Below are 12,021 nucleotides of genomic sequence, written 5' to 3' on the forward strand. Positions count from 1 at the left end.
TAAAATTAACTCTGACAGTCCAACAGCAGTACCACTATTTCCAAGATCATCAGAGAAATGATGGGGGAAGGCTGGATGGAAAACCTTTTAAATACTGTTTCAAAGCAAACTCAGCAAGTGGCAGGTAACTTCAAGCAAAAGCTGACCATGTTAAAATCCCATATCCAGGAACATAATTATTATCTTTGAGCCAATATACAACTTATTCACTTGCATGGTTTGTATACATGTAAATGTACTTCACTGTACTTCAAAGTACTTCAAGTACTTATAAGTGCTTCTAAGTACATTTAGTACTTTAAGTACATTGCTTGGAACTTAAGTATAAATACAAGTACATTACATTTGTACAAAAAGTATTTAAGTATAAGTACAAGTACTCTAAAAGGTGTGCTTAAGTACTCTTAAGTACAAGTACCAAAGTACTTCGCCCCATGCCTGGTCAAAATCTCATTAATTGAGATCAAACCATAATTATGTTAGTCTCATAGACATCTCAGATAACCAGAGGCAAGCACTAGTACCTATTCTACAAGATTTACCCAATTTCAGCTTTTCAAGTTCAATTTTCACTCTATCCAACTTGGGTGATAAGAATGTTGTGTCCTCTGGTAATGTAGTGACAGTTAGCAACAAAATATGAAGTAGTGATTATGTGAGAAGTACATAATAATACTGGTGGTAACTGTACTACTTACATTAGTAGTAGCTAATATGTTAGCTCCACTACTTAGTAGAGTGTTGACCACCTCCAGGTGTCCACCAGTACTGGCATGATGTAGTGCAGTCCATCCAGCCTAGGAACAAAATGATAACAATTACGTAGTACAATCACAACACGTTATAACATACTCTATACTAGTGTAACATCACAGTAAGGTTGAACAATCTTTAAAGTTCGATATTATAGTACTCTATAATAGGGCTGGGACGAAGCTTCGAATGCTTCGTGGGTTCGAAGGTTAAGTAAACTTCGAATTATAAAAGTATCCTTCGAAGCTTCGTAATGCACTCATAGTCTACGAAAGAATTACAAATATACGTCGTCTTCTTTATTGCAACTGCTTAATCCTCTTGCGTGATCAATGTTCGTCTGTTCGCGATCGATCTTCATGTGCCACGCCCACTTTTAAAACCATCGCAGTTCAGCTTGCTACCATATTTGCAGCCTTAAAACACCTTATAAAGTGATAGATAATGCACGGAAAGCGTACTTTTAGCCATTACTCTGTGTTTACCTACGCACGATTGCAGTGTAGCGGACACGCCCATTTGCAATCGATCGATCGCGTCATTCAGTACTGCTGCTATGCACTTTCCAATGCTTATGATTATGATAATTGGAAGGCAGCAAAATGCTGATTACATCCAATAAAAAAAGAGATATAAAAATGGTTTGGGGATATTTACAGATAACTAGCTAGAGTGTGTGTATTTATTACAAAGTCTTTGTCATAGCATAAGGAGGGTAGATTGTTCCATTCTTTAATAGTTCTGTAAAAATAATTCATTTGGTATTTGTTGGTGTTGGCTGCTGGCAGTATGAGTCTGAGTAGGTGGTATTGTCTTGTGCTGGTGGATTGTGGCAGAAAGTAATTGGGTATTTGTAATGCTGGCTCCTGCTGGTGAGTAATTCTGTGAAATAAAGATAATCTAGATGCTTCAAGTCTCTGTTCCAGTGAGGTCCAATTAAGATTATCTAACATTGTTGTTACACTACTCTTAAAACTGTAATCTGACTGCACCCACCTCGCTGCTCTCCCCTGAACCATTTCAAGTTTGTAAATTAAGTTCTGTTGATGTGGATCCCAGACTTGAGTGGCATATTCAAGAATTGGTCGCACAAGTGTTGTGTAAGCGTCTGATTTAACCTTACTGTTACATTTACTTAGATTTCTTTTTATAAAATTCAGCATCCTGGTGGCTTTATTTGTAATGTTATTAATGTGAAGTGCCCATGAGAGTGAATTGTCTAGAAGTATCCCTAAATACTTATATGTGCTGCTGAATTTGATGGTCTGGTTGTTTAAAGTATAGTTATTTTATGAGAGGTAGATGACATCTCATAAATCTCAGTAAGACACATTTATTGATATTAAACTTCATCTGCCACCTCTGTGCCCATCTAGAAATTTCATCAATATCTTACTGCAACAGAACCACGTCATCTTCATTACTAATTGTTCGGCAGACAACACAATCATCCACAAAAAGTCGAATAGATGACAAGATGTTACTGTTAATATCGTTTATATATAGTAAGAACAAAAGAGGCCCTAATACACTACCTTGTGGGACACCAGAAATAACTGAAACAAAATCAGATTCGTTACCATTCACCAGTACTCTTTGCGTTTGTTTTGTCAGCTATTCAGAAATCCAGCAATGTATCCTGTCGTTAATTCCATAATATTGCAATTTCTTAAGCAGGCATTGGTGGGGTACAGTGTCGAAAGTCTTAGCAAAATCTAAGAAAAGTACATCAACTTGTTCGTGGCTATCTATACTATTAGCTACTTCTTCAATAATGGTAAGCAGGTGGGTGGTGCATGAGTGTCCTGATCTGAATCCATGTTGGAAAGAGTTAAGTATGTTATTCTTCTCTAGGTGTGACATTATAGAATGGAAAATTATGTGTTCCATCACCTTACAGCATACAGATGTCAGTGAGATGGGTCTATAATTTACTGGCATGGGTCAATCCCCTTTCTTATAAACAGGTACGATATTAGCTTGGAGCCAGTTACTAGGAAGGATCTCTTTGTTAAATGATTTGGTGATAGTATGTTAAGAGATCTGCACTTATTAGACTTTGTAATTTTAATACATGAGTGGTTATGATCATTAGTGGAAATTACTTGGAGGCATAAATCAAGAATTTCTAAGTTATGATTAGCTATATTATTACTGTTGCTATCTAGTCAATTGGAAGACTGGGAAGCACCATTCTTTGTTACTATTCTTCCCCTCTTGATTATTAGGTTCTTTTCGCCATTGTCCTTGCGTCGTTTTAGTTCTTCTCTAAGTGCCTTATTGGTTTCCCGCTCCTTAATTGTTAAATCTGGTGTTACATAGATGTTATTCCATCTTTCAGTTGCTTGGAGTTTAGAAGCCTGTTTCATAACTAAGCGCTTGTGGTGCTCATCACTTAGTGTTACTAAAAGTAATCTTGCTTTACTACCACCTGGCTTTCCAAGCCACAGCACATTAGTTACACTTGACTTTGGTACATTGAATTCTGTTTCAAATAGCGAATGAACCTTTTCGTGATCCTTAGTGGAAGACTCTTCACCCATATTATGAACAATAACATTACATTTTCTATGTTCTCGATCTATATACTCATCAATGATTTGTGCAGGAGCGTCTTTCATTACTGAAGGTCTGGAATCACCAGACGTTGTATTCGTCTCCATTGCATGGTGCGTCAGCTTGTGCAGGTCTTGAAGGCCCTCTTAATAGTTCAAGACTCTCAATAATTGGCTTTACTAAGTTTTCCATCATGTTCTTAAGTGGTTCTGTTATTCCATTAATTATGGTATTAGCAACCTCACATTCATTAGTAATACCTTGAGGGCCAGGTGATTTACTTTTGGAATTTGAGAGCTTAGTGAGCATTGTAGATTCACATACTGAACAAAACCAATGAAGAGATTACAAACTTATTAAATAGGTAAAACTTAAGAAGGATGTGTATAAATGCAAGAAAACCTGTAACTTGAAAGCCAGCACCGAAGCTTCGAATGTTCGAACATTTTAATAGCGAATATTCGAAGGTAAATTTCAATATTCGTCCCAGCCCTACTCTATAATATTAACAGTTCAGAACTCACAAACTCTAGCTATAATTATTATTTTGCTATAACACTTTATACATAGTACTAAACATTGTACTAGCTGCATGCCTGACCCTAGAAAAACATTCATTTTGTCGAGAGTAACATTATTCCTAATACTGTAGTGCATTGTTACTACTCATCAGGAATCACTTCACTGTCCAAAACAGGTTAGCAGGAGTTATATACATAATGTCACAGAAATTTTCTCAATTATGCTCCATTATGCTAGGTGATTAATTTATGCTTTTCATCAACTTTTATGCCCAAAATGATGCCGGCATAATCAATGCAAGCCTACTTTATTCTTATTCCAATTAATTGATTAGCTATATATCACTGTGAAAAAAGAGGAATATAAGATGGTATATCTAATGGCTTAAATTATACAAATAATCTCAGTATAGTCTTGCATTATACTAACTATCTTATACTTTAGTATAAACCCCATCTTATATTATGGGAAACAGATTATACTTTAGTTTAATACACATTCTTTTGCTATGGCTTTGTTTACTTTACTAAATGTGATAACTGACTTTTTAGTTTCATCATCTCATTATTCATAGACTTTTGTTTATGCAGACAGCACGTGACTTAAGATTTTTTTTACTGTATCGAACAAAGTCATGATGATTTTACAATATGTACACAGTCTGTTATTAAATCACTATAGCTAGCTTTGTTGTGATAGCTAATTTTATATGCACACATTTTCATACAGCAAAGCATATAATACCAGAAAAATAAATTAATTATTCAATCAACTCTTTCTAAGAGTCATACAAATCCAGATTTTTTTGCACAGTTAGCACACCTGTAAAAGTTGGTAGTAACGCTTGTGGGGTCAGTGGTGTGCGCATGCGTAGCAGATGCAATTAAGTCGCCATCTTTGTCACTATTGTTGTATCAGAGCCTGAGAGGTTGTAAATGTGAGACGGTGTATCTCGCGGAGAGAGTGTGCGCGATCGGCGCCATCGTCCAATGACCGCACGATGATAGTTATGGACCACAACTGTACATCCCTGCTGGCTGTAGTGGTGAGTGGCGGCGTGGTGGCCCAATTCCTACGATGGCAGTGATCAAAAACAGCTCTAGATGAGTAAGTATTAGACTAAAATGATAGCTTGTACGATAGGTTTAGCCGTATTAAATTTTTTACTGTGTATTGTATGACAATGGCCTGTAAATGATTCAACTGTGTACGTATTACATATTTTATAACCTGTTTTCTCAGCTTATGGCGGATGACGAGTGGACACAGTTCATCAGCCATCAACGGTAAGAGTATGCATGGTCTGCTCTTATGATTTTGTATATTATCTCTTCAGACGTACAGTTTCTTGTCGGACCTCTTATTTCTCCAGGTTGTCAGTGTACGACATCTGCAGTGTTCATTTCCTTCAATGGCAGCTGCTTCCTTTAAAGAATCTGGTAGCAACCATTGTGGACAGTTTTGTTCTTTTTTCATGGAGTTGTTCAACCTCTTCTTCTAATTACTTACAGCTGTAAGTGCATTAAGCTTGATTGTGTTTTTATTCATTTTCTTTTCAATAGGGTAGGAATTACAGACTTAGTCTCGTTCTAAGAGATTCTTCTTACTGCTAAAATCTGTAAGTAAGTACACTGAGAGTGTCCAGTATACAATTTATATTTACCTTCGTTTAGGTTTGTGGAAACTGGTCTCATTTCTTCTGGGAACCGGTCTCATTTCTTCATGTTTTCCATTGCTTTTCATCAACAGCTGACGGCTGCTACCTCATGTACGACTGGCACTGTAAATGAGTTGAGTGCTTTCAAGAACCTGTTCCATCTTGTTTGTCCTTATTTCACTGACCATGATCGTATTGCTAACAGAAGTAAGTTCACTGAGAGTATGCAAATTATATTATATTTAGTCTTGTTTCAATTGTACTTAGTGATTACAAGATTCTTGGACTTGGTTATCAGTGCATCAGATGCTTCTTGTGAGCTTATGTAACAGACATAAAAATGGCCACGTGGTAGGAGTATTTTTGTGAGTTTTGGGTATGGGTGAATGTCAGACGAAGAGTTTTGAATGGTTATATCTCAGCCAAGAGTGAATATATCAAACTCTAACTAGCAGGTATGCTTATTCATTAGCCAAAGAATACGGATTTAACATACGTACATCAATGCTTGAATGTACTTATTTTAACACTTGATAACCATACCTGCTAGTTACAGCTTGATATCATTGTTCTTGGCTGAGATATGACCGTTCAAAAATCTTCGTCTGATATTAGCCCAACAAAGTCACATATTAAGTGCAGTGGCGTAGCCAAACCCGGGCAAGCCAGGGCATTGCCCGGGCATCAGACTTCTTTGCCCCACCATCAGCTCCTAGAGTAATTATAAAGACGTGGGCTGGATAGCTCGAGATTTTGCTAAAGTTACTTAACTAGTCACTGTACAAGAATAAGTATAGCACAACTTATACAACACTCACCGTGCCATTTTCGCCGATGGTTTCCTTCTTTTTGGCTAAACAGAGATGGGGTTATCCAAGGGATTTTCCCTACGAGTAACTTGATTGTGCACAAATAGAGGAGGCAATAAATAGAAGCAAGATCACGTGATTACAAAAAACCGCGCAGCATTGTGGCAAGGAGTGAAGGACAAAGAATTGGTTTCACTATAGTGGGCTGGACGGTTTACATTTGGATGAAGTGATCACGGTGTGGTGGTCAAAACTCGGGAGGCAAAGCAGTCTAGAGGTATTTGTGAAATTAGCACCCATCTATCCGTGTGGATACTGCTCAGTTCAAACGGTATGGAGTACTTGTTCAGTCAGCAATTCTTTTCTTTTTGTTTCTACTTTTCTAGGCTAACAACTGTAGTGGCAGAGCATAATCATCACGTGATAGAGCGCCTCGTGCTTTAATTCAAGAATCTTTGTAGTCTGGTATTAAGACACATGTAGCTAGATGTATGTAATATGTTAGAAGGCCAATAGCTAGCTAGGCGTTCGCTTCTATTAGGTTGATATTAGTCATCTTGCAAACAGTAGTGTAGGATGATACATAATGCATTTTAAAAATGTTATATTGATGTCCATATGAAGATGGGCATGTGTACATGTGTTGCATGGGAATTGGCTTGCCCACCCATTGCCCAGGCATGGCGAAAAGTCTGGCTACGCCACTGATTAAGTGGCCATTTTATGTCTGGTTAGACTCACTGATAACAACTGCAAGTACACCAAGTAATCCAGAATATGAATTATGTTTACCTCCATTTAGGGTTGTGAGACCTGGTCTTATCAGACTTGTCTTAGTTCTACATGGATTGTCGGTCTCAGACTCGGTCTCAGTTTTAGAAGATTGTTACAAACTGTAAGTACAATGATTGTTCAGTATACGTATTATATTTACCATCTTTAATAGAGTTGTGGGACCTAGCCGCCGTTCTACATGGTAATACTAGGTTTCCAAACAAGGTCTCGGTTTTATGAGATTCTTATTGTTACAAACTGTAAGTCCAACGATTGTTCAGAATACACATTTTATTTACCATCTTTGTATTAGAGCTGTGGGACTGTTCTACCAGACAACTAACAGATTGTCACAGAGTTCTACATGGTGATGATAATACAGGTAATTTGTAATGGAACTTGTGAATTGTATTTACTGTCTTACCTGCTGCAGTTGGATAAAGACTGATAAATGACGAAATTGATTTGATACTGTCATGGCTGGCCAAGGAGACATTGATTTACTAGCTGTACGTATTGTGGTTTTAACATATTTTCATAATTAAATTCATTACAAATATAATTATAGAAATTATTTAATTAAGGTAGCCACAGATTATAGGAAAGTAAAAAAGGACAATAGTATAGTAGTTAATATATGGTTGAAATAGGCTTAGTATAGTCTGATAATACACCGCAGTATACTAGTGATTTAATCTCTAATATATGACTGTCTTAAATGTATTCAATAAGCTTGTTATAGTAAAGTCCTAATCTAATAATATATGCTGTACTATTTCATTCCAATACTAACATAATAAGACTGTTATAGACCTTATTATTCTGAGCTTTTTTCACAGTGTATGTACAAGAAAACTAATGACACATGTAAACACAAGAAAAGTACATACAGTACTGTATGTACAATACTGTATGTTTTATAACTTGTCTTGGAGAAGTGTAAACAGTGGAAATTTAAAACTGAAATTGGTCCAAACATTATCTAATCAGTACCTCCTTACATATTAAGCACTAAGTATCATTTATCTTAATTTACTTTTTTTCCATTGTAAAATAATTTTTGGATGCAAAATTTGTCTGAAAATCTCTTGCACCAAAATTTTTACATAAGATCAAACAACTCTAGCTCACTTAGTTAATAACATCTTTTCATCATGCAGAATTTGGCCCTAAAAGAACTATACAGTGAACATCAAGTCAAGATCAGGCATGGGGCGAAGTACATATAAAAGTACTTAAGTAAAGTACAAGTACTTTGACACTTGTTGAAGTACAAGTACAAGTACATGACCTTGTTTGAAGAAAAGTACTTAAGTAAAGTACAAGTACTTTTGAATGTATTTAAGTATAAGTACAAGTACAAGTACACATTTACAAAGTCCATGCTTAGTGTTACAATTGCGTTATCATGCCATTATGTAGTTCTGGTTGCACCTAATAAACATAAGCTGTGAAAATCTACCATCAGTAAGGCGACATCTTTCTGGAGTAAATACCTTTCTTGCAACACTAAAAAGTCTCTCAACAGGTGCTGAGGAAGATGGTACCCCTAGAACATCTTTTGCTAACCTTGAAAGTACAGGATATTTCTTTTGGTTGTCTTGCCAATACTTTGCTGGATTTTGGGTCATTGGTAGCGTGTCAGTTTCAATGTATTCATCCACCTGCTTAGTGACTGTACTTAGCTGTTGACTTTCTATTGATGGGGAATGAGAGTTATCATACATGAAGTTGAAAAGTGATCTCCTCTTCTTCTATAGGTGGCGGCTCAGAATTTTCATCAGCTTGCAGGACAGCTACAGTTGACGCAGCAGGAGATAATCTTTCTAACGCTGCTTTAAGCAAATCCAAACAGAACACCACCTAAGCTGGAAACGGGGGTCTAGGATATAAGCTACAATGTATGTTTCATTTTCCTCGTAATATGGCATACGCATATGTAATGATTGTTTAAGTCCACAAACTAATCCACAGTGGTATTTGGACACCATGTTTTCAATGTGATGATATAATCCTCGAATACAGGGTAAAACATAACCTGCAGATAGAACACAACCAACCTGAACAAATTCTGTTGCCTCTTCAAAAGGAGTTAGAATTTCCACTATATCTTGAAGCAGGTTTTTTTCATGAGTAGTTAACTTGGGAGCATTTTCAAGTTGTGACAACACCGAATCTGAAACAGCAAGCACTGATCGTATCATTTTAAGCTGAGAATTCCATCTAGTTGTATTATCAGCTTGTAGCCTAGTTTCATCCTTAAGGACATCAGCTGCTACTGTTGACCTGCGCACAAATGATACCAAACTAGAGCACCTTTTGATGACTGTGTTGATCTGACCTGCCTTTGCCATACCATCTTTTACCACTAGCTGCAACACATGTGCAAAACAGGCATGATGTTCAAATAAGACTTGGCTCTCATCAAGGGAAACATTATCACACCTCTCAAACTCTGACTCGCCTTCAGCCTCACTATCATCACTGGCTGTATGATCTTCAACATCTTCATAACCTGGAAGAGTCAAAAACGCCTTCTTTACATTGGATGCACTGTCAGTGATTATGTGCTTCACTTCTTCCCTCACACCAAAATCAGAAATGATTTCATCATACCACATCATAATGCTATCACCAGTATGTCCTCCACTGACTTGATTGCATGCAAGCATAACTGACTCAAGGTTCCAGTCATCTGAAATATAGTGCCCAGTAATGCCCAAATAAGATCGCATTTGTCGATTTGACCAGAGATCAATTATTAGGTTGATGGTATCAGTCTTCTTCAGCTTGTCTAGTACACTACTTTTTAACTTATCATATTTCTTCTTCAACAAAACTGTGGACAATTGTTTACGACTTGGCACCTGGTACTGAGAATCTAAGATCCTTAACAGTGATTTGAATCGCTTGCTCTCTACTACAGACAGAGGAATGAGGTCATCTGCAACGAAATCGACTACTGCATCAGTTACTAAAATCTGCTTTGGGTGTTGTGAGCTGTATTTTCTTTGGCGCTGCAGTAAATGTGTCAATGTTTGACTGTTATTCATCTTCATCCTGTTGTTCTTTCAAGAGAGTTGCGTGTACTCGTCTATTAAAAGATTTTAAAATGGGCAAGTACAATAAACAGCATTCTTACCATATGCTTCCACCAATTTGTAGTAATCCTAACAGATCCAGTGATTTCCTTGGTGCAATACTTGCACTTAGCCTTAAACTTCTCTGCTGGCAAGACTTTAGGTACTTCATAGTGCTTGAGCACAGCTGGAACCTTCTTCTTAGCTGACATAGCTGCCTGCTTCTTAATAAAATTAACTCTGACAGTCCAACAGCAGTCCCACTATTTCCAAGATCATCAGAGAAATGATGGGGGAAGGCTGGATGGAAAACCTTTTAAATACTGTTTCAAAGCAAACTCAGCAAGTGGCAGGTAACTTCAAGCAAAAGCTGACCATGTTAAAATCCCATATCCAGGAACATAATTATTATCTTTGAGCCAATATACAACTTATTCACTTGCATGGTTTGTATACATGTAAATGTACTTCATTGTACTTCAAAGTACTTCAAGTACTTCTAAGTACTTCTAAGTACATTAAGTATTTTAAGTATACATTGCTTGGAACTTAAGTATAAATACAAGTACATTACATTTGCACAAAAAGTATTTAAGTATAAGTACAAGTACTCTAAAAGGTGTGCTTAAGTACACTTAAGTACAAGTACCAAAGTACTTCGCCCCATGCCTGGTCAAGATCTCATTAATTGAGACCAAACCATAATTATGTTAGTCTCATAGACATCTCAGATAACCAGAGGTGAGCACTAGTACCTATTCTACAAGATTTACCCAATTTCAGATTTTCAAGTTCAATTTTCACTCTGGGTGATAAGAATGTAGTGTCCTCTGGTAATGTAGTGACAGTTAGCAACAAAATATGAAGTAGTGATCATGTGAGAAGTACATAATAATACTGGTGGTAACTGTACTACTTACATCATCAGTAGCTAATATGTTAGCTCCACTACTTAGTAGAGTGTTGACCACCTCCAGGTGTCCATGGTCACTGGCATTATGTAGTGCAGTCCATCCAGTCTAGAAACAAAATGATAACAATTACGTAGTACAATCACAACATGTTATAACATACTCTATACTAGTGTAACATCACAGTAAGGTTGAACAATCTTTAAAGTTCGATATTATAGTACTCTATAATAGGGCTGGGACGAAGCTTCGAATGCTTCGTGGGTTCGAAGGTTAAGTAAACTTCGAATTATAAAAGTATCCTTCGAAGCTTCGTAATGCACTCATAGTCTACGAAAGAATTACAAATATACGTCGTCTTCTTTATTGCAGCTGCTTAATCCTCTTGCGTGATCAATGTTCGTCTGTTCGCGATCGATCTTCATGTGCCACGCCCACTTTTAAAACCATCGCAGTTCAGCTTGCTACCATATTTGCAGCCTTAAAACACCTTATAAAGTGATAGATAATGCACGGAAAGCGTACTTTTAGCCATTACTCGGTGTTTACCTATGCACGATTGCAGTGCAGCGGACACGCCCATTTGCAATCGATCGATCGCGTCATTCAGTACTGCTGCTATGCACTTTCCAATGATTATGATTATGATAATTGGAAGGCAGCAAAATGCTGATTACATCCAATAAAAAAAAAGAGATATAAAAATGGTTTGGGGATATTTACAGATAACTAGCTAGAGTGTGTGCATTTATTACAAAGTCTTTGTCATAGCATAAGGAGGGTAGATTGTTCCATTCTTTAATAGTTCTGTAAAAATAATTCATTTGGTATTTGTTGGTGTTGGCTGCTGGCAGTATGAGTCTGAGTGGGTGGTATTGTCTTGTGCTGGTGGATTGTGGCAGAAAGTAATTGGGTATTTGTAATGCTGGCTCCTGCTGGTGAGTAATTCTGTGAAATAA

The 12,021-nt window shown here is 37.0% G+C and overlaps 1 long non-coding RNA gene across 19 annotated transcripts in view; it reads right to left on the reverse strand.

Annotated features, from left to right (window-relative positions):
• LOC136257938 (uncharacterized) overlaps window positions 1–12,021 on the reverse strand; it is a 147,486-nt gene that overhangs the window by 81,015 nt on the left and 54,450 nt on the right. The window lies entirely within an intron of this gene.

The sequence above is a fragment of the Dysidea avara genome, chromosome 6, assembly GCF_963678975.1.
Source record: "Dysidea avara chromosome 6, odDysAvar1.4, whole genome shotgun sequence".
Taxonomy (NCBI): domain Eukaryota; kingdom Metazoa; phylum Porifera; class Demospongiae; order Dictyoceratida; family Dysideidae; genus Dysidea; species Dysidea avara.